The following is an 18,825-nucleotide window of genomic DNA, read 5'->3' as shown; positions in this document are numbered from 1 at the left end:
TAAGTACGTGAAGAGAAAAAGATTGGTGAAGACAAATGTCATAGTCAGAAACAGGGGAATGTTTTATGGGGGGAACAAAGAAATGCCTGAGCAACTAAACACATGGGCCAGGATTCTCCGAAGTCCCGGTCAAGTGTTGACGCCGGTATAAATGACGGAGTGCTCCACGCGGCTCTGGTGCCGATACGCGGCCCTACACTGCCGGCACGGTTCCGCACATATGAGAGACAGCCGTCACCAAGCCGGAGCAGCCGAGGTGGCCATTTCAGCGTCGGCACATGGCGGAGCCATACAGCGGGCCCACGTGGAAGGAGGTGGGCCCCCTCCAGGTCGCGGGCCTGGACACCATGGAGGCTGCCCCCGGAGTCAGATCCCCCCTCCCCCCACCAGGGCGGCTACCGCGGCCGCGGGTCCGAGCTCCCGCTGAGTGGCACCAGGTTGGAACCTGGCCAGCGGGACCCGGCGGGAATTTGGCCGGTCGACCGCGGAGAATCGCCGCGGGGGCCTCTTTCAGCGGCACCCGACCGAAAGCGCGTCATCCGCCTGGGCGCGACTGGCGCCGATTCTCCGGTCGGAGCGGCGTGGCGGGGTTTACCGTGTCACCGGCGATTCTCCGACCCGGCGCGGGCTCGGAGAATCCCGGCCACAGTGCTTGGTTCTTTCTTCACAAATGCGGACACAAGTAAGATACAGAAATTTTGGGGAACAAAGGGTTTAGTGAGAGGGCGGAACTGAAGGAGATAAACATTAATAATGAAATGGTGTTGGGGAAATTGATGGGATTGGAGGCTGATAAATCCCCAGGGCCTGATAATCTACATCTCAGAATATTTAAGGAAGTGGCTCGAGAAATAGTGGATACATTGGTGGTCATCTTCCAGGATTCTATAGACCCTGGAGCAGTTCCTGCAGATTGGAGGGTAGCGAATGTAACGCAACCATTTAAAAATGCAGGTAGAGAGGAAATAAGGAATCATAGACCAGTAAACCTGATGTCGGTAGTGAGGAATATTCTAGAATCATGATAAAAGATTTTATCGCAGAGGATTTCGAAAACAGTGGCAGCATCGGACAGTCAGCTTGGATTTATGAAAGTACAAATCATGCTTGACAAGTCTACTGGAATTCTTCGAGGATGTAACTAGTAGGGTTGATGAGGGGGAGCCAGTCGATGTGGTATATTTGGACTTTCAGGTGGCTTCCGACAAAGTTCCCCGTAAGAGGTTAACGTGTAAAATCAAAGCGCATGGGATTGGGGGTAGTGTATTGAGATGAATAGAAAACTGATTGGCAGACAGAGAGCAAGAATTAAGGGTCTTCTTCCAGTGACGAGTGGGGTACCACAGGAATTGGTGCGGAGACTCCAGCTTTCACAATATATGTTCATGATAGTAATAATTTTTATTGGTGTCACAAGTAGGCTTGCATTAGCACCACAATGAAATTACTGTGATCTGGATGAAGGAACAAAATGTAATATCTTCAAACGTGCAGATGACACCAAGTTGAGTGGAAGGGTGAGCTGTGTGGAGGATACATAGGTCCTTCAGTGTGATTTGAACAAGGTGAGTGAGTGGGCAAATGAATGGCAGATGCGGTATAATTTGGATAGAAGTGAGGTTCTCCACTTTGGTAACAAAAGTGGGAAGGCAGACTATTATCTGAATGGTCATAATTTAGGAGAGGGGAGCGTGCAACGAGGCCTTGTCATCACAAATCCATGGCTCTTCCTGGTCAAGCCACATTGTTCTGTGTGATTATTAATTATATTCTGAATAATTCTAGAAGCTTGCTACCACTGAAGTTAAACTTACTGGCCTGTGATTGCTTGGGCTTTTCCTTACAACCTTTATTGAGCAAGGACATTACATTTGGAATTCTCCCGTCCAATGGAACCTTCCATGGGCCCAGGGAATGCCGGAGGATTATGGCCAACACTCTGCAAGTTCCATTCTCACTGCCTTCAATATCTTTGGACACTTCTCACCCGGGTTCGATTCAACACCATCCACCTGATTAACTTTGAACCATTTCCAGGACAGAATTACCTCATCTGTCACCATGTCCTGAGTACCGTGACATGTCCTGGGTCCTTCTTAAAGACGGATCCAAAGTATTTATTTAATACCTCAGCCCCAAGGTGTAAATTCCCCGTAATTCCATCATCGACCCTGTTACCTCCCCTTTTACTCTGTGTGTGCCTATAGAAGGCTCTGGGATCTATAGAAGGGGAGTGGCGGAGAGGAAATGAAATATCAAAATCAGTGTACAATAATTGCATTGAAGAGTCAATGGATCTCAATCAGGTTTCACTTTGCAAGAGATTTCTCACCAGTTCAGTCTCCTTCTCTGTGACCAGAGTCCCATTTGAATCATAGTATGACACCTGAAACCCTTTTGGCAAGAGGAGTCTGGGGAAGAAACAGAAGGGATTAAGATTCAGCAGAATGAGAGTGAATGGTCGAGTCTCTCAGCACTGCTCTGTCCACATACAACACATCCTGTCTGATACTTCTAGTGTCAAACTGTTGTGGAAAAAAAATAGCCAGCACTTCGAGGTTTCGCAAAGGTCTTTCATTTAACACGAAGTTCGTGGAGCGAGTTAGAGTGACCAAAGTCCTTCTAATTGTCCCCACCTTACAAGAGTATAGCAGTACTTTATATGGTTCCAGAAGCAATATTTAGAAAAGCGAGGCATTCCTTTGATAAGCCCAGAGACTGAAAAGTGAGCAGTGTTAAACAACAGGCCTTGAATTCCCAGCCTAAGAACAATAATAATTGTCTACTCTCAGCAAAATGTGCAGCTGTGCACTTGTTTACATAGTCTGACCTTCTGACTATTACATGCAGAACGTCTTGACTGAAATAAAGCTAATATATCCATCATGCTTTGCCAAGTGCCTACTGCCATGAAATATAGTCAAGCAGCCAGTTAAGAAGGAATACAGGGTATTAAGGTAACTAATCCGCCAACTACAGTCCCTTCTACTTCATTTCACTTGATACCAACTCGAGTGTCCTGATGTGGGACAAGCTCCCATTTTAGAATTAAAGGTCTGACTGAGAACGAAAGGTTCACCTTTTGTTATGTTGCTCTCGGGAACAAATAAAATCAGACTTTTATCAGCTTGCCCTAATCCTTTCTCATGGAGCAATAAGATTTCTCGAAGGTCAGGGTTCTCTTGATAAACACACCACTTTTACCATGCAGATCACACAGGACACAACAGCCACAGTCTTCCTTCACACATTGCTGCAGGTCCTGAAGAAGATTCACCCCCCCAAAAAAAAACCTCCCCCTAATTCCCCCCACACCCTCCCCCTCATCCCCCCTAACCTCCCCCTAATTCCCCCCACACCCTCCCCCTAATTCCCCCCACACCCTCCCCCTCATCCCCCGCAAAACTCCCCCTAATTCCCCCTACACCCTCCCCCTCATCCCCCCCAAAACCTCCCCCTAATTCCCCCCACACCCTCCCCCTAATTCCCCCCACACCCTCCCCCTCATCCCCCCCAAAACTCCCCCTAATTCCCCCTACACCCTCCCCCTCATCCCCACCAAAACCTCCCCCTAATTCCCCCCACACCCTCCCCCTCATCCTCCCCAAACCCTCCCCCTCATCCCCCCAAAACCTCCCCCCAATTCCCCCCACACCCTCACCCTCATTCCCCCACACCCTCCCCCTCATCCCCCCAAAACCTCCCCCTAATTCCCCCCACACCCTCCCCCTCATCCTCCCCAAACCTTCCCCCTCATCCCCCCCAAAAACTCCCCCTAATTCCCCCCACACCCTCCCCCTTATTCCCCCCACACCCTCCCCCTCCTTCCCCGCAAACCCTCCCCCTCATTCCCGCACACCCTCCCCCTCCTTCCCTGCAAACCCTCCCCCTCATTCCCCCACACCCTCCCCCTCATTCCCCGCAAACCCTCCCCCTAATTCCCCCCACACCCTCCCCCTCATCCTCCCCAAACCCTCCCCCCACATCCCCCCCAAAACCTCCCCCTAATTCCCCCGACACCCTCCCCCTCCTTCCCCGCAAACCCTCCCCCTCATTCCCCCACACCCTACCCCTCATTCCCCGCAAACCCTCCCCCTCATTCCCCCCACACCCTCCCCCTCATTCCCCCCACACCGTCCCCCTCATTCCCCCCACACCCTCCCCCTCATTCCTCCCACACCCTCCCCCTCATTCCCTGCAAACCCTCCCCCTCCTCCGCCCCACACCCTCCCCCTCATTCCCCGCAAACCCTCCCCCTCCTCCCCCACATCGCCCACTCATTCCTCCCACACACTCCCGTCATTCCCCGCAAACCCTCCCACTCCTTCCCCCCACACCCTCCCACTCCTTCCCCCACACCATCCCCCTCATTCCCCCCACACCCTCCCCCTCATTCCCCCACACACTCCCGTCATTCCCCGCAAACCCTCCCACTCCTTCCCCCCACACCCTCCCACTCCTTCCCCCACACCATCCCACTCATTCCCCCCACACCCTCCCCCTCATTCCCCTCACACCCTCCCCCTCATCCCCCCACACCGTCCCCCTCATTCCCCCACACCCTCCCCCTCATTCGCTGCAAACCCTCCCCCTCATTCCCCCACACCCTCCCGTCATTCCCCGCAAACCCTCCCCCTCATTCCCCCACACCCTCCAGTTACCCCACAGCGTCCCCGTTATTTACCCACCACCTTCCCCACCATTTTCCCCCCAGCCTCCCTCCCCAGCAGTTTCCCCGCCTCCTCTCCTGATGGGTGTGTGTTAACAGTGAGCTTGCGTGTCTTGGGTTCCAGCAAGATCGAGATGAATGGTCAATGGGTGGACAAGTGGCAGATGGAATTTAACCCTGAAATGTGTGAGGCGTTACTCTTTGGAAGGAGTAATATAACAAGGAAAGGTCTGACATTGGGAATTCCAAAGAACAGAGACCTTGGCGTGTTTGTCCATCGATCTCTGAAGGCAGAAGGGCTGGTTAATAGGGTGGTGAAAAAGGCATACGGGACATAGAACATTACAGCGCAGTCCGGGCCCTTCGGCCCTCGATGTTGCGCCGACCTGTGAAACCACTCTAAAGCCCATCTACACTATTCCCTTATCGTCCATATGTTTATCCAATGACCATTTGAATACCCTTAGTGTTGGCGAGTCCACTACTGTTGCAGGCAGGGCATTCCACGCCCTTACTACTCTCTGAGTAAAGAACCTATCTCTGACATCTGTCCTATATCTATCTCCCCTCAATTTAAAGCTATGTCCCCTCATGCTAGACATCACCATCCGAGGAAAAAAGCTCCCACTGTCCACCCTATCCAACCCTCTGATCATCTTGTATGCCTCAATTAAGTCACCTCTTAACCTTCTTCTCTCTAACGAAAACAGCCTCAAGCCCTTCAGCCTTTCCTCAGAAGATCTTCCCTCCATACCAGGCAACATTCTGGTAAATCTCCTCTGCACCCTTTCCAATGCTTCCACATCCTTCCTATAATGCGGCGACCAGAATTGCACGCAATACTCCAAATGCGGCCGCACCAGAGGTTTGTTCAGCTGCAACATGACCTCATGGCTCCGAAACTCAATCCCTCTACCAATAAAAGCTAACACACCGTACGCCTTCTTAACAGCCCTCTCAACCTGGGTGGCAACTTTCAGGGATCTATGTACATGGACACCGAGTTCTCTCTGCTCATCCACACTGCCAAGAATCTTACCATTAGCCCAGTACTCTGTCTTCCTGTTATTCCTTCCAAAATGAATCACCTCACACTTTTCTACATTAAACTCCATTTGCCACCTCTCAGCCCAGCACTGCAGCTTATCTATGTCCCTCTGTAACTTGTAACATCCTTCCGCACTGTCCATAACTCCACCGACTTTAGTGTCATCTGCAAATTTACTCACCCATCCTTCTACGCCCTCCTCCAGGTCATTTATAAAAATGACAAACAGCAGTGGCCCAAAAACAGATCCTTGTGGTACACCACTAGTAACTGGACCCCAGTCTGAACACTTCCCATCAACCACCACCCTTTGTCTTCTTCCAGCTGGCCAATTTCTGATCCAAACTGCTAAATCACCCTGAATCCCATGCCTCCGTATTTTCTACCGTGGGGAACCTTATCAAACGTTTTACTGAAATCCATATTCACCACATCACTGCTTTACCTTCATCCACCTGTTTGGTCACCTACTCAAAGAACTCAATAAGGTTTGTGAGGCACGACCTACCTTTCACAGAACCGTGTTGACTATGTCAAATCAAATTATTCCTTTCCAGATGATTATACATCCTATCTCTTATAAACCTTTCCAAGATTTTGCCCACAACAGAAGTAAGGCTCACTGGTCTATAGTTACCGAGGTTGTCTCTACTCCCCTTCTTGAACAAGGGGACAACATTTGCTATCCTCCAATCTTCTGGCACTATTCCTGTAAACAAAGATGACTTAAAGATTGAAGCCAAAGGCTCAGCAATCTCCTCCCTAGCTTCCCAGAGAATCCTAGGATAGATCCCATCTGGCCCAGGTGACTTATCTATTTTCACACTTTCCAGAATTGCTAACACCTCCTCCTTATGAACCTCAAGCCCTTCTAGTCTAGTAGCCTGAATCTCCGTATTCTCCTCGACAACATTGTCTTTTTCCTGTGTGAATACTGCCGAAAAATATTCATTTAGCACCTCTCCTATCTCCTCGGACTCCAAGCACAACTTCCCATTACTGTCCTTGACTGGCCCTACTCTTACCCTAGTCATTTGTTTATTCCTGACATATTTGTATAGAACCTTAGTTAGGCCACACTTGGAGTATAGTGTTCAATACTGGTTGCCACACTACCAGAAGGATGTGGAGGCTTTAGAGAGGGTGCAGAAGAGATTTACCAGAATGGTGCCTGGTATGGAGGGCATGAGCTATGAGGAGAGGTTGAATAAACTCGGTTTGTTCTCACTGGAACGACGAAGGTTGAGGGGCCACCTGATAGAGGTCTACAAAATTATGAGGGGCATAGACAGAGTGGATAGTCAGAGGCTTTTCCCCAGGGTAGAGGGGTCAATTACTAGGGGGCATAGGTTTAAGGTGAGAGGGGCAAGGTTTAGAGTAGATGTACGAGGCAAGTTTTTACACAGAGGGTAGTGGGTGCCAGGAACTCGCTACCGGAGGAGGTGGTGGAAGCAGCGACGATAGTGACATTTAAGGGGCATCTTGACAAATACATGAATAGGATGGGAATAGAGGGATACGGACCCAGGAAGTGTAGAAGATTGTAGTTTAGTCGGGCAGCATGGTCGGCACGGGCTTGGAGGGCCGAAGGGCTTGTTCCTGTGCTGTACATTTCTTTCTTCTTTGTTGTTATCTCCTATCTCCTCGGACTCCAAGCACAATTTCCCGCTACTGTCCTTGACTGGCCCTACTCTTACCCGAGTCATTTGTTTATTCCTGGTATATCTATAGAAACCTTTAGGGTTATCCTTGATCCTACGTGCTAAAGACTTCTCATGTCCCCTCCTGGCTCTTCTTACATAAGCCTCCTTCTTCCTCTTGACAAGTGTTTCGACTGCTTTAGTAAACCACGGTTCCCTCGCTCGACCACTTCCTCCCTGCCTGACAGGTACATACTTATCAAGGACACGCAGCAGCTGTTCCTTGAACAAGCTCCACATTTCCATTGTGCCCATCCCCTGGAGTTTTCCTCTCCATCCGATGCATCCTATGTCTTGCCTCATCGCATCATAATTGCCTTTCCCCCAGATATAACTCTTGCCCTGCGGTATACACCTATCCCTTTCCATCACTAAAGTAAACGTAATCGAATTGTGGTCACTATCACCAAAGTGATCACCTACCTCCAAATCTAATACCTGTCCTGGTTCATTACCCAGTACCAAATCCAATACGGCCTCGCCTCTCATTGGCCTATCTACATACTGTGTCAGGAAACCCTCCTGCACACCATGGACAAATACGGACCCATCTAAAGTACTCTTGCCTTTATCAATCGAGGCAGTGATTACAAAAGCAGGGAGGTCATGTTGGAGTTGTGGAGAACATTGGCGAGGCCACAGCGGGAGCACTGTGTGCAGTTCTTTTCGCTACATTATAGGAAGGATGTGATTGCACTGGAGGTGGTGCAGAGGAGATTCACCAGGATGTTGCTGGGATGGAACATTTCAGTATAAGAGAGGTTGGATAGGCTTGGGTTGTTTTCACTGGAGCAGAGAAGACTGAGGGGTGACCTGATCGAGGTGGACAAGGTTATGAGGGGCATGGACAGGGTGCACAGGGAGTAACTGTTCCCCTTAGTTGAAGGGTCAGTTACGAATTGAGGAAAACCTATTTACCTAGAGGGGGGTGAGGGTCTGGAACGCACTGCCTGGGAAGGGGCTCGACGCGGGATGCCTAACATCCTTTACAAAGAACCTAAATGAGTTTTTGACATGCCATAACATTCAACCCTGTGGGCAAAGTGCTGGAGGGATTAGGTGGGCAGGTCAGGGCTTTCCATGCAGAGACCCGATTTGCCGAAGGGCTTCTTTTACACTGTCGGATTCTGTGATTTTGTGATTCTGTGACTATTACGCTTCTGCGCTGTGACACTCCCTGCTGAAAGATGATTGGCAGGAGGGGGGTCTTCACTGTGACCAGCAGGAGGGGGTCTTCACTGTGATCAGCAGGAGGGGGGTCTTCACTGTGATCAGCAGGAGGGGGTCTTCACTGTGACCAGCAGGATGGGGTCTTCACTGTGACTAGCAGGATGGGGTCTTCACTGTGATCAGCAGGATGGGGTCTTCACTGTGATCATCAGGACGGGGTCTTCACAGTGATCAGGAGGAGGGGGTCTTCACTGTGATCATCAGTAGGGGGTCTTCACTATGACCAGCAGGACGGGGTCTTCACTGTGATCATCAGGACAGGGTCTTCACAGTGATCATCAGGAGGGGGTCTTCGCTGTGATCAGCAGGAGGGGGTCTTCACTGTGATCAGCAGGAGGGGGTCTTCACTGTGATCATCAGTAGGGGGTCTTCACTATGACCAGCAGGACGGGGTCTTCACTGTGATCATCAGGACAGGGTCTTCACAGTGATCATCAGGAGGGGGTCTTCGCTGTGATCAGCAGGAGGGGGTCTTCACTGTGATCAGCAGGAGGGGGTCTTCACTGTGATCAGCAGGAGGGGGGTCTTCACTGTGATCAGCAGGAGGGGGTCTTCCCTGTGACCAGCAGGAGGGGGTCTTCACTATGATCAACAGGAGGGGGTCTTCACTGTGACCAGCAGGAGGGGGTCTTCACTGTGATCAGCAGGATGGGGTCTTCACTGTGATCATCAGGACAGGGTCTTCACAGTGATCAGGAGGAGGGGGTCTTCACTGTGATCATCAGTAGGGGGTCTTCACTGTGATCAGCAGGACGGGGTCTTCACTGTAATCATCAGGACAGGGTCTTCACAGTGATCATCAGGAGGGGGTCTTCACTGTGACCAGCAGGAGGGGGTCTTCACTATGATCAGCAGGAGGGGGTCTTCACAGTGATCATCAGGAGGGGGTCTTCGCTGTGATCAGCAGGAGGGGGTCTTCACTGTGACCTGCAGGAGGGAGTCTTCACTATGATCAGCAGGAGGGGGTCTTCACTGTGATCAGCAGGAGGGGGTCTTCAGTGTGACCAGCAGGAGGGAGTCTTCACTATGATCAGCAGGAAGGGGTCTTCACTGTGATCAGCAGGAGGGGGTCTTCACTGTGTCCAGCAGGAGGGGGTCTTCACTGTGATCATCAAGAGGGGGTATTCACTATGATCAGCAGGAGGGGGTCTTCACTGTGATCAGCAGGAGGGTATCTTCACTGTGTCCAGCAGGAGGGGGTCTTCACTGTGATCAGCAGGAGGGAGTCTTCACTGTGATCAGCAGGAGGGGGTCTTCACTGTGATCAGCAGGAGGTGGTCTTCACTGTGACCAGCAGGAGGGGGTCTTCACTGTGACCAGCAGGAGGGAGTCTTCACTATGATCAGCAGGAAGGGGTCTTCACTGTGATCAGCAGGAGGGGGTCTTCACTGTGATCAGCAGGAGGGAGTCTTCACTATGATCAGCAGGAAGGGGTCTTCACTGTGATCAGCAGGAGGGGGTATTCACTGTGTCCAGCAGGAGGGGGTCTTCACTGTGATCATCAAGAGGGGGTCTTCACTATGATCAGCAGGAGGGGGTCTTCACTGTGATCAGCAGGAGGGTATCTTCACTGTGACCAGCAGGAGGGGGTCTTCACTGTGATCAGCAGGAGGGAGTCTTCACTGTGATCAGCAGGAGGGGGTCTTCACTGTGATCAGCAGGAGGTGGTCTTCACTGTGACCAGCAGGAGGGGGTCTTCACTGTGACCAGCAGGAGGGGGTCTTCACTGTGAGCAGCAGGAGGGGGTCTTCACTGTGATCAGCAGGAGGGGGTCTTCACTGTGATCAGCAGGAGGGGGTCTTCACTGTGATCAGCAGGAGGTGGTCTTCACTGTGACCAGCAGGAGGGGGTCTTCACTGTGATCAGCAGGAGGGGGTCTTCACTGTGACCAGCAGGAGGCGGATTTCACTGTGACCAGCAGGATGGGGTCTTCACTGTGACCAGCAGGAGGGGGTCTTCACTGTGACCAGCAGGAGGGGGTCTTCACTGTGATCAGCAGGAGGGGGTCTTCACTATGATCAGCAGGAGGGGGTCTTCACTGTGACCAGCAGGAGGCGGATTTCACTGTGACCAGCAGGATGGGGTCTTCACTGTGACCAGCAGGAGAGGGTCTTCACTATGATCAGCAGGAGGGGGTCTTCACTATGATCAGCAGGAGGGGGTCTTCACTGTGACCAGCAGGAGGAGGATTTCACTGTGACCAGCAGGAGGGGGTCTTCACTGTGACCAGCAGGAGGGGGTCTTCACTATGATCAACAGGAGGGGGTCTTCACTATGATCAGCAGGAGGGGGTCTTCACTGTGACCAGCAGGAGGCGGATTTCACTGTGACCAGCAGGATGGGGTCTTCACTGTGACCAGCAGGAGGGGGTCTTCACTGTGACCAGCAGGAGGGGGTCTTCAGTGTTGTTCCAGCTGTCCTTTCTAACAAGGCCACAGTAGCATTTACTGTTCACAGTGCTTGAAATCTGGCCCCAGCACCTGTCTGAGAACGTTCTTCTACCTCAGTTCCCTTGCTCTGTTTATGAATTGGACAATGCTCATACCGTCTCTGAGGTAGTAGGCCAATCACCTGATTGCATATGACCATCCACATAGAGTCCAAACACAAGCAGCAACCCGTTCCTGTCCCATTCTATAAAATTCAGCTCCATGTACTAAAAGCAACCAAAGTGAATTTTGTTTTGCTGGAAATGTGTACGTCGGAAACAGGAATTTAAGCCTTGTGGTTGGACTGAGATATCAGAAATAGGCAATCATACAGTTCAGATTCTGTAATAGTTCCACAGAATTCTCTGAGGGAGAGATCAGGACAAATTGCTGAAAAATGTAGGACAATAATTCTTGGGAATTTCCTCCACTCCAATATTAATTGTGATAAATTCAGTGTAAAGGTACAGAGGATGCAGAACTCTGCACGTTTATTCAGGAGGAATTTCTTAGCCAGTATGCAACAAGCCCATCAGGAAACTGGGGAGTTCGGGACATACAAGGTGGTTCCAAGTAATGCCAAACATAGTTCAGGATAAATTACTCTGCCCAGAGAGTGGTGAGAATGAAGAAGTCATTGCTACACGAGGGGTCTCGACAGAGTAAATAGGGAGAAACTGTCCATGGCGGGAAAGATTCTAAATCAGCTGCAGATCAGCTACTCCGTCATTTTCAAACTGAGTAAAATTGCCGATACAATTTTCTATAATGAACATTTTGGACACAATACTCCTGTTTAATATTAAATAGAAACTGCTCACCAATGTGCACATTCAAGACAGAGTGAGCACTGTCATGCGAGAGTGCCTTTAAGAATTGGATGTTGAAGAAATGTACCTTTAAGAAATGGAGCTGATCATATTACAGAAGCGATGTCACAGGGTGGGGGGAGCTGAGTTGAGCTCACTTCTGCTTTGGTTTCAGTTTGAGAGAGCAGCTTGGGTGTGTCTGTGAGTTTTGCTGAGAGCAGCTGAAAAGTGCCTGGCTGGTTTTGCTGAGAGCAGCTGAATAGTGCGTGGCCGGTTTGCGGAGAGCAGCTGAAAAGTGCCTGTCCGGTTTGCTGAGAGCAGCTGAATAGTGCCTGGCCGGTTAACTGAGAGCAGCTGAAAAGTGCCTGGCCGGTTTGAGGAGAGCAGCTGAAAAGTGCCTGGCTAGTTTGCTGAGAGCAGCTGAAAAGTGCCTGGCCAGTTTGCTGAGAGCAGCTGAAAAGTGCCTGGCCGGTTTGCTGAGAGCAGCTGAAAAATGCATGGCTGGTTTTGCTGAGAGCAGCTGAATAGTGCCTGGCTGGTTTTGCTGAGAGCAGCTGAATAGTGCCTGGCCAGTTTGCTGAGAGCAGCTGAAAAGTGCCTGGCCGGTTTGCTGAGAGCAGCTGAAAAGTGCCTGGCCAGTTCGCTGAGAGCAGCTGAAAAGTGCCTGGCTGGTTTGAGGAGAGCAGCTGAAAAGTGCCTGGCCAGTTTGCTGAGAGCAGCTGAAAAGTGCCTGGCTGGTTTGAGGAGAGCAGCTGAAAAGTGCCTGGCCGGTTTGAGGAGAGCAGCTGAAAAGTGCCTGGCTGGTTTTGCTGAGAGCAGCTGAAAAGTGCCTGGCTGGTTTGAGGAGAGCAGCTGAAAAGTGCCTGGCTGGTTTGCTGAGAGCAGCTGAAAAGTGCCTGGCTGGTTTGCTGAGAGCAGCTGAAAAGTGCCTGGCTGGTTTGCTGAGAGCAGCTGAAAAGTGCCTGGCTGGTTTGAGGAGAGCAGCTGGAAAGTGCCTGGCTGGTTTGAGGAGAGCAGCTGGAAAGTGCCTGGCTGGTTTGCTGAGAGCAGCTGAAAAGTGCCTGGCTGGTTTGCTAGGAGCAGCTGGAAAGTGCCTGGCTGGTTTGCTGAGAGCAGCTGAAAAGTGCCTGGCCGGTTTGAGGAGAGCAGCTGGAAAGTGCCTGGCTGGTTTGCTGAGAGCAGCTGAAAAGTGCCTGGCTGGTTTGCTGAGAGCAGCTGAAAAGTGCCTGGCTGGTTTGAGGAGAGCAGCTGGAAAGTGCCTGGCTGGTTTGCTGAGAGCAGCTGAAAAGTGCCTGGCTGGTTTGCTGAGAGCAGCTGGAAAGTGCCTGGCTGGTTTGCTGAGAGCAGCTGGAAAGTGCCTGGCTGGTTTGCTGAGAGCAGCTGGAAAGTGCCTGGCTGGTTTGCTGAGAGCAGCTGAAAAGTGCCTGGCTGGTTTGCTGAGAGCAGCTGGAAAGTGCCTGGCTGGTTTGAGGAGAGCAGCTGAAAAGTGCCTGGCTGGTTTGCTGAGAGCAGCTGAAAAGTGCCTGGCTGGTTTGCTAGGAGCAGCTGGAAAGTGCCTGGCTGGTTTGAGGAGATCAGCTGAAAAGTGCCCGGCTGGTTTGCTGAGAGCAGCTGAAAAGTGCCTGGCTGGTTTGAGGAGAGCAGCTGGAAAGTGCCTGGCTGGTTTGCTGAGAGCAGCTGGAAAGTGCCTGGCTGGTTTGCTGAGAGCAGCTGGAAAGTGCCTGGCTGGTTTGCTGAGAGCAGCTGGAAAGTGCCTGGCCGGTTTGCTGAGAGCAGCTGAAAAGTGCCTGGCTGGTTTGCTGAGAGCAGCTGGAAAGTGCCTGGCTGGTTTGCTGAGAGCAGCTGAAAAGTGCCTGGCTGGTTTGCTGAGAGCAGCTGAAAAGTGCCTGGCTGGTTTGAGGAGAGCAGCTGAAAAGTGCCTGGCCGGTTTGCTGAGAGCAGCTGAAAAGTGCCTGGCTGGTTTGCAGAGAGCAGCTGAAAAGTGCCTGGCTGGTTTGCTGAGAGCAGCTGAAAAGTGCCTGGCCGGTTTGCGGAGAGCAGCTGAAAAGTGCCTGGCTGGTTTGCTGAGAGCAGCTGAAAAGTGCCTGGCTGGTTTGAGGAGAGCAGCTGGAAAGTGCCTGGCTGGTTTGAGGAGAGCAGCTGAAAAGTGCCTGGCTGGTTTGCTGAGAGCAGCTGAAAAGTGCCTGGCTGGTTTGCTGAGAGCAGCTGGAAAGTGCCTGGCTGGTTTGCTGAGAGCAGCTGAAAAGTGCCTGGCTGGTTTGAGGAGAGCAGCTGAAAAGTGCCTGGCTGGTTTGCTGAGAGCAGCTGGAAAGTGCCTGGCCGGTTTGCTGAGAGCAGCTGAAAAGTGCCTGGCTGGTTTGAGGAGAGCAGCTGGAAAGTGCCTGGCTGGTTTGAGGAGAGCAGCTGAAAAGTGCCTGGCTGGTTTGAGGAGAGCAGCTGGAAAGTGCCTGGCTGGTTTGAGGAGAGCAGCTGAAAAGTGCCTGGCTGGTTTGCTGAGAGCAGCTGAAAAGTGCCTGGCTGGTTTGCTGAGAGCAGCTGAAAAGTGCCTGGCTGGTTTGAGGAGAGCAGCTGAAAAGTGCCTGGCTGGTTTGCTGAGAGCAGCTGAAAAGTGACTGGCCAGTTTGCTGAGAGCAGCTGAAAAGTGCCTGGCCAGTTTGCTGAGAGCAGCTGAAAAGTGCCTGGCCGGTTTGCTGAGAGCAGCTGAAAAGTGCCTGGCTGGTTTTGCTGAGAGCAGCTGGAAAGTGCCTGGCCGGTTTGAGGAGAGCAGCTGAAAAGTGCCTGGCTGGTTTGCTGAGAGCTGCTGAAAAGTGCCTGGCCGGTTTGAGGAGAGCAGCTGAAAAGTGCCTGGCTGGTTTGAGGAGAGCAGCTGAAAAGTGCCTGGCCGGTTTGCTGAGAGCAGCTGAAAAGTGCCTGGCTGGTTTGCAAAGAGCAGCTGAAAAGTGCCTGGCTGGTTTGCTGAGAGTAGCTGAAAAGTGCCTGGCCGGTTTGCGGAGAGCAGCTGAAAAGTGCCTGGCTGGTTTGCTGAGAGCAGCTGAAAAGTGCCTGGCTGGTTTGAGGAGAGCAGCTGAAAAGTGCCTGGCTGGTTTGAGGAGAGCAGCTGAAAAGTGCCTGGCTGGTTTGCTGAGAGCAGCTGAAATGTGCCTGGCTGGTTTGAGGAGAGCAGCTGAAAAGTGCCTGGCTGGTTTGAGGAGAGCAGCTGAAAAGTGCCTGGCTGGTTTGAGGAGAGCAGCTGAAAAGTGCCTGGCTGGTTTGCTGAGAGCAGCTGAAAAGTGCCTGGCCGGTTTGCTGAGAGCAGCTGAAAAGTGCCTGGCTGGTTTGCTGAGAGCAGCTGAAAAGTGCCTGGCTGGTTTGCTGAGAGCAGCTGAAAAGTGCCTGTCCGGTTTGCTGAGAGCAGCTGAAAAGTGCCTGGCTGGTTTGCTGAGAGCAGCTGAAAAGTGCCTGGCTGGTTTTCTGAGAGCAGCTGAAAAGTGCCTGGCCGGTTTGCTGAGAGCAGCTGAAAAGTGCCTGGCTGGTTTGCTGAGAGCAGCTGAAAAGTGCCTGGCTGGTTTGCTGAGAGCAGCTGAAAAGTGCCTGGCTGGTTTGCTGAGAGCAGCTGAAAAGTACCTGGCTGGTTTGAGGAGAGCAGCTGAAAAGTGCCTGGCCGGTTTGAGGAGAGCAGCTGAAAAGTGCCTGGCCGGTTTGCTGAGAGCAGCTGAAAAGTGCCTGGCTGGTTTGCTGAGAGCAGCTGAAAAGTGCCTGGCTGGTTTGCTGAGAGCAGCTGAAAAGTGCCTGGCCGGTTTGCTGAGAGCAGCTGAAAAGTGCCTGGCTGGTTTACTGAGAGCAGCTGAAAAGTGCCTGGCCAGTTTGCTGAGAGCAGCTGAAAAGTGCCTGGCCGGTTTGCTGAGAGCAGCTGAAAAGTGCCTGGCTGGTTTGCTGAGAGCAGCTGAAAAGTGCCTGGCTGGTTTGCTGAGAGCAGCTGAAAAGTGCCTGGCTGGTTTGCTGAGAGCAGCTGAAAAGTGCCTGGCCAGTTTGCTGAGAGCAGTTGAAAAGTGCCTGGCTGGTGTTGTTAGCAGCTGAAAAGTGCCTGGCTGGTTTGAGGAGAGCAGCTGAAAAGTGCCTGGCTGGTTTTGCTGAGAGCAGCTGAAAAGTGCCTGGCCGGTTTGCTGAGAGCAGCTGAAAAGTGCCTGGCTGGTTTGCTGAGAGCAGCTGAAAAGTGCCTGGCTGGTTTTGCTGAGAGCAGCTGAAAAGTGCCTGTCTGGTTTGCTGAGAGCAGCTGAAAAGTGTCTGGCCAGTTTGCTGAGAGCAGTTGAAAAGTGCCTGGCTGGTGCTGATAGCAGCTGAAAAGTGCCTGGCTGGTTTGTGGAGAGCAGCTGGAAAGTGCCTGGCTGGTTTGCTGAGAGCAGCTGAAAAGTGCCTGGCTGGTTTGCTGAGAGCAGCTGGAAAGTGCCCGGCTGGTTTGCTGAGAGTGCCTGGCTGGTTTGAGGAGAGCAGCTGAAAGGTGCCTGGCTGGTTTTGCTGAGATCAGCTGAAACGTGCCTGGCTGGTTTGCTGAGGGCAGCTGAAAAGTGCCTGGCCAGTTTGCTGAGAGCAGCTGAAAAGTGCCTGGCTGGTTTGCTGAGAACAGCTGGAAAGTGCCTGGCCGGTTTGCTGAGAGCAGCTGAAAGGTGCCTGGCTGGTTTTGCTGAGATCAACTGAAAAGTGCCTGGCTGGTTTGCTGAGGGCAGCTGAAAAGTGCCTGGCTGGTTTGCTGAGAGCAGCTGAAAAGTGCCTGGCCAGTTTGCTGAGAGCAGCTGAAAAGTGCCTGGCTGGTTTGCTGAGAGCAGCTGAAAAGTGCCTGGCTGGTTTGCTGAGAGCAGCTGGAAAGTGCCTGGCTGGTTTGAGGAGAGCAGCTGGAAAGTGCCTGGCCAGTTTGCTGAGAGCTGCTGAAAAGTGCCTGGCTGGTTTGAGGAGAGCAGCTGAAAGGTGCCTGGCTGGTTTGCTGTGAGCAGCTGAAAAGTGCCTGGCTGGTTTGCTGAGAGCAGCTGAAAAGTGACTGGCCAGTTTGCTGAGAGCAGCTGAAAAGTGCCTGGCCAGTTTGCTGAGAGCAGCTGAAAAGTGCCTGGCCGGTTTGCTGAGAGCAGCTGAAAAGTGCCTGGCCGGTTTGCTGAGAGCAGCTGAAAAGTGCCTGGCTGGTTTGAGGAGAGCAGCTGGAAAGTGCCTGGCCAGTTTGCTGAGAGCAGCTGAAAAGTGCCTGGCTGGTTTGCTGAGAGCAGCTGAAAAGTGCCTGGCTGGTTTGCTGAGAGCAGCTGGAAAGTGCCTGGCTGGTTTGAGGAGAGCAGCTGGAAAGTGCCTGGCCAGTTTGCTGAGAGCAGCTGAAAAGTGCCTGGCTGGTTTGAGGAGAGCAGCTGAAAAGTGCCTGGCCAGTTTGCTGAGAGCAGCTGAAAATTGCCTGGCCGGTTTGCTGAGAGCAGCTGAAAAGTGCCTGGCCGGTTTGCTGAGAGCTGCTGAAAAGTGCCTGGCTGGTTTGAGGAGAGCAGCTGAAAGGTGCCTGGCTGGTTTGCTGTGAGCAGCTGAAAAGTGCCTGGCTGGTTTGCTGAGAGCAGCTGAAAAGTGACTGGCCAGTTTGCTGAGAGCAGCTGAAAAGTGCCTGGCCGGTTTGCTGAGAGCAGCTGAAAAGTGCCTGGCTGGTTTGCTGAGAGCAGCTGAAAAGTGCCTGGCTGGTTTGCTGAGAGCAGCTGAAAAGTGCCTGGCCAGTTTGCTGAGAGCAGCTGAAAAGTGCCTGGCTGGTTTGAGGAGAGCAGCTGAAAAGTGCCTGGCCAGTTTGCTGAGAGCAGCTGAAAAGTGCCTGGCTGGTTTGCTGAGAGTAGATGAAAAGTGCCTGGCTGGTTTGCTGAGAGCAGCTGAAAAGTGCCTGGCTGGTTTGCTGAGAGCAGCTGAAAAGTGCCTGGCTGGTTTGCTGAGAGCAGCTGAAAAGTGCCTGGCCAGTTTGCTGAGAGCAGCTGAAAAGTGCCTGGCTGGTTTGAAGAGAGCAGCTGGAAAGTGCCTGGCTGGTTTGAGGAGAGCAGCTGAAAAATGCCTGGCTGGTTTGCTGAGAGCAGCTGAAAAGTGCCTGGCTGGTTTGCTGAGAGCAGCTGAAAAGTGCCTGGCTGGTTTGCTGAGAGCAGCTGAAAAGTGCCTGGCCAGTTTGCTGAGAGCAGCTGAAAAGTGCCTGGCTGGTTTGAGGAGAGCAGCTGAAAAGTGCCTGGCCAGTTTGCTGAGAGCAGCTGAAAAGTGCCTGGCTGGTTTGCTGAGAGCAGCTGAAAAGTGCCTGGCTGGTTTGCTGAGAGCTGCTGAAAAGTGCCTGGCCGGTTTGAGGAGAGCAGCTGAAAAGTGCCTGGCTGGTTTGCTGAGAGCAGCTGAAAAGTGCCTGGCTGGTTTGCTAGGAGCAGCTGGAAAGTGCCTGGCTGGTTTGAGGAGAGCAGCTGAAAAGTGCCTGGCTGGTTTGAGGAGAGCAGCTGAAAAGTGCCTGGCCGGTTTGCTGAGAGCAGCTGGAAAGTGCCTGGCTGGTTTGCTGAGAGCTGCTGAAAAGTGCCTGGCTGGTTTGCTGAGAGCAGCTGAAAAGTGCCTGGCTGGTTTGCTAGGAGCAGCTGGAAAGTGCCTGGCTGGTTTGAGGAGAGCAGCTGAAAAGTGCCTGGCTGGTTTGAGGAGAGCAGCTGAAAAGTGCCTGGCCGGTTTGCTGAGAGCAGCTGGAAAGTGCCTGGCTGGTTTGCTGAGAGCAGCTGAAAAGTGCCTGGCTGGTTTGCTGAGAGCAGCTGAAAAGTGCCTGGCTGGTTTGCTGAGAGCAGCTGAAAAGTGCCTGGCCGGTTTGCTGAGAGCAGCTGAAAAGTGCCTGGCCGGTTTGCTGAGAGTTGCTGAAAAGTGCCTGGCTGGTTTGAGGAGAGCAGCTGAAAAGTGCCTGGCTGGTTTGCTGAGAGCTGCTGAAAAGTGCCTGGCCAGTTTGCTG

The 18,825-nt window shown here is 52.3% G+C and overlaps 1 long non-coding RNA gene across 1 annotated transcript in view; it reads right to left on the bottom strand.

Annotated features, from left to right (window-relative positions):
• Positions 1-2,360: 2,360 nt before the first annotated feature.
• LOC140409655 (uncharacterized) overlaps positions 2,361-18,825 on the bottom strand; it is a 35,646-nt gene continuing 19,181 nt past the window's right edge. The window contains exon 3 of the long non-coding RNA XR_011940458.1: positions 2,361-2,411. This is a non-coding gene — a long non-coding RNA (uncharacterized lncRNA). The remainder of the gene's footprint in view (positions 2,412-18,825) is intronic.

This window comes from Scyliorhinus torazame, chromosome 3 (genome assembly GCF_047496885.1).
Source record: "Scyliorhinus torazame isolate Kashiwa2021f chromosome 3, sScyTor2.1, whole genome shotgun sequence".
NCBI classification, from domain to species: Eukaryota; Metazoa; Chordata; class Chondrichthyes; order Carcharhiniformes; family Scyliorhinidae; genus Scyliorhinus; species Scyliorhinus torazame.
Note: the sequence above shows the minus strand (reverse complement) of the source record. Positions and strands in the feature narration are given on the sequence as shown.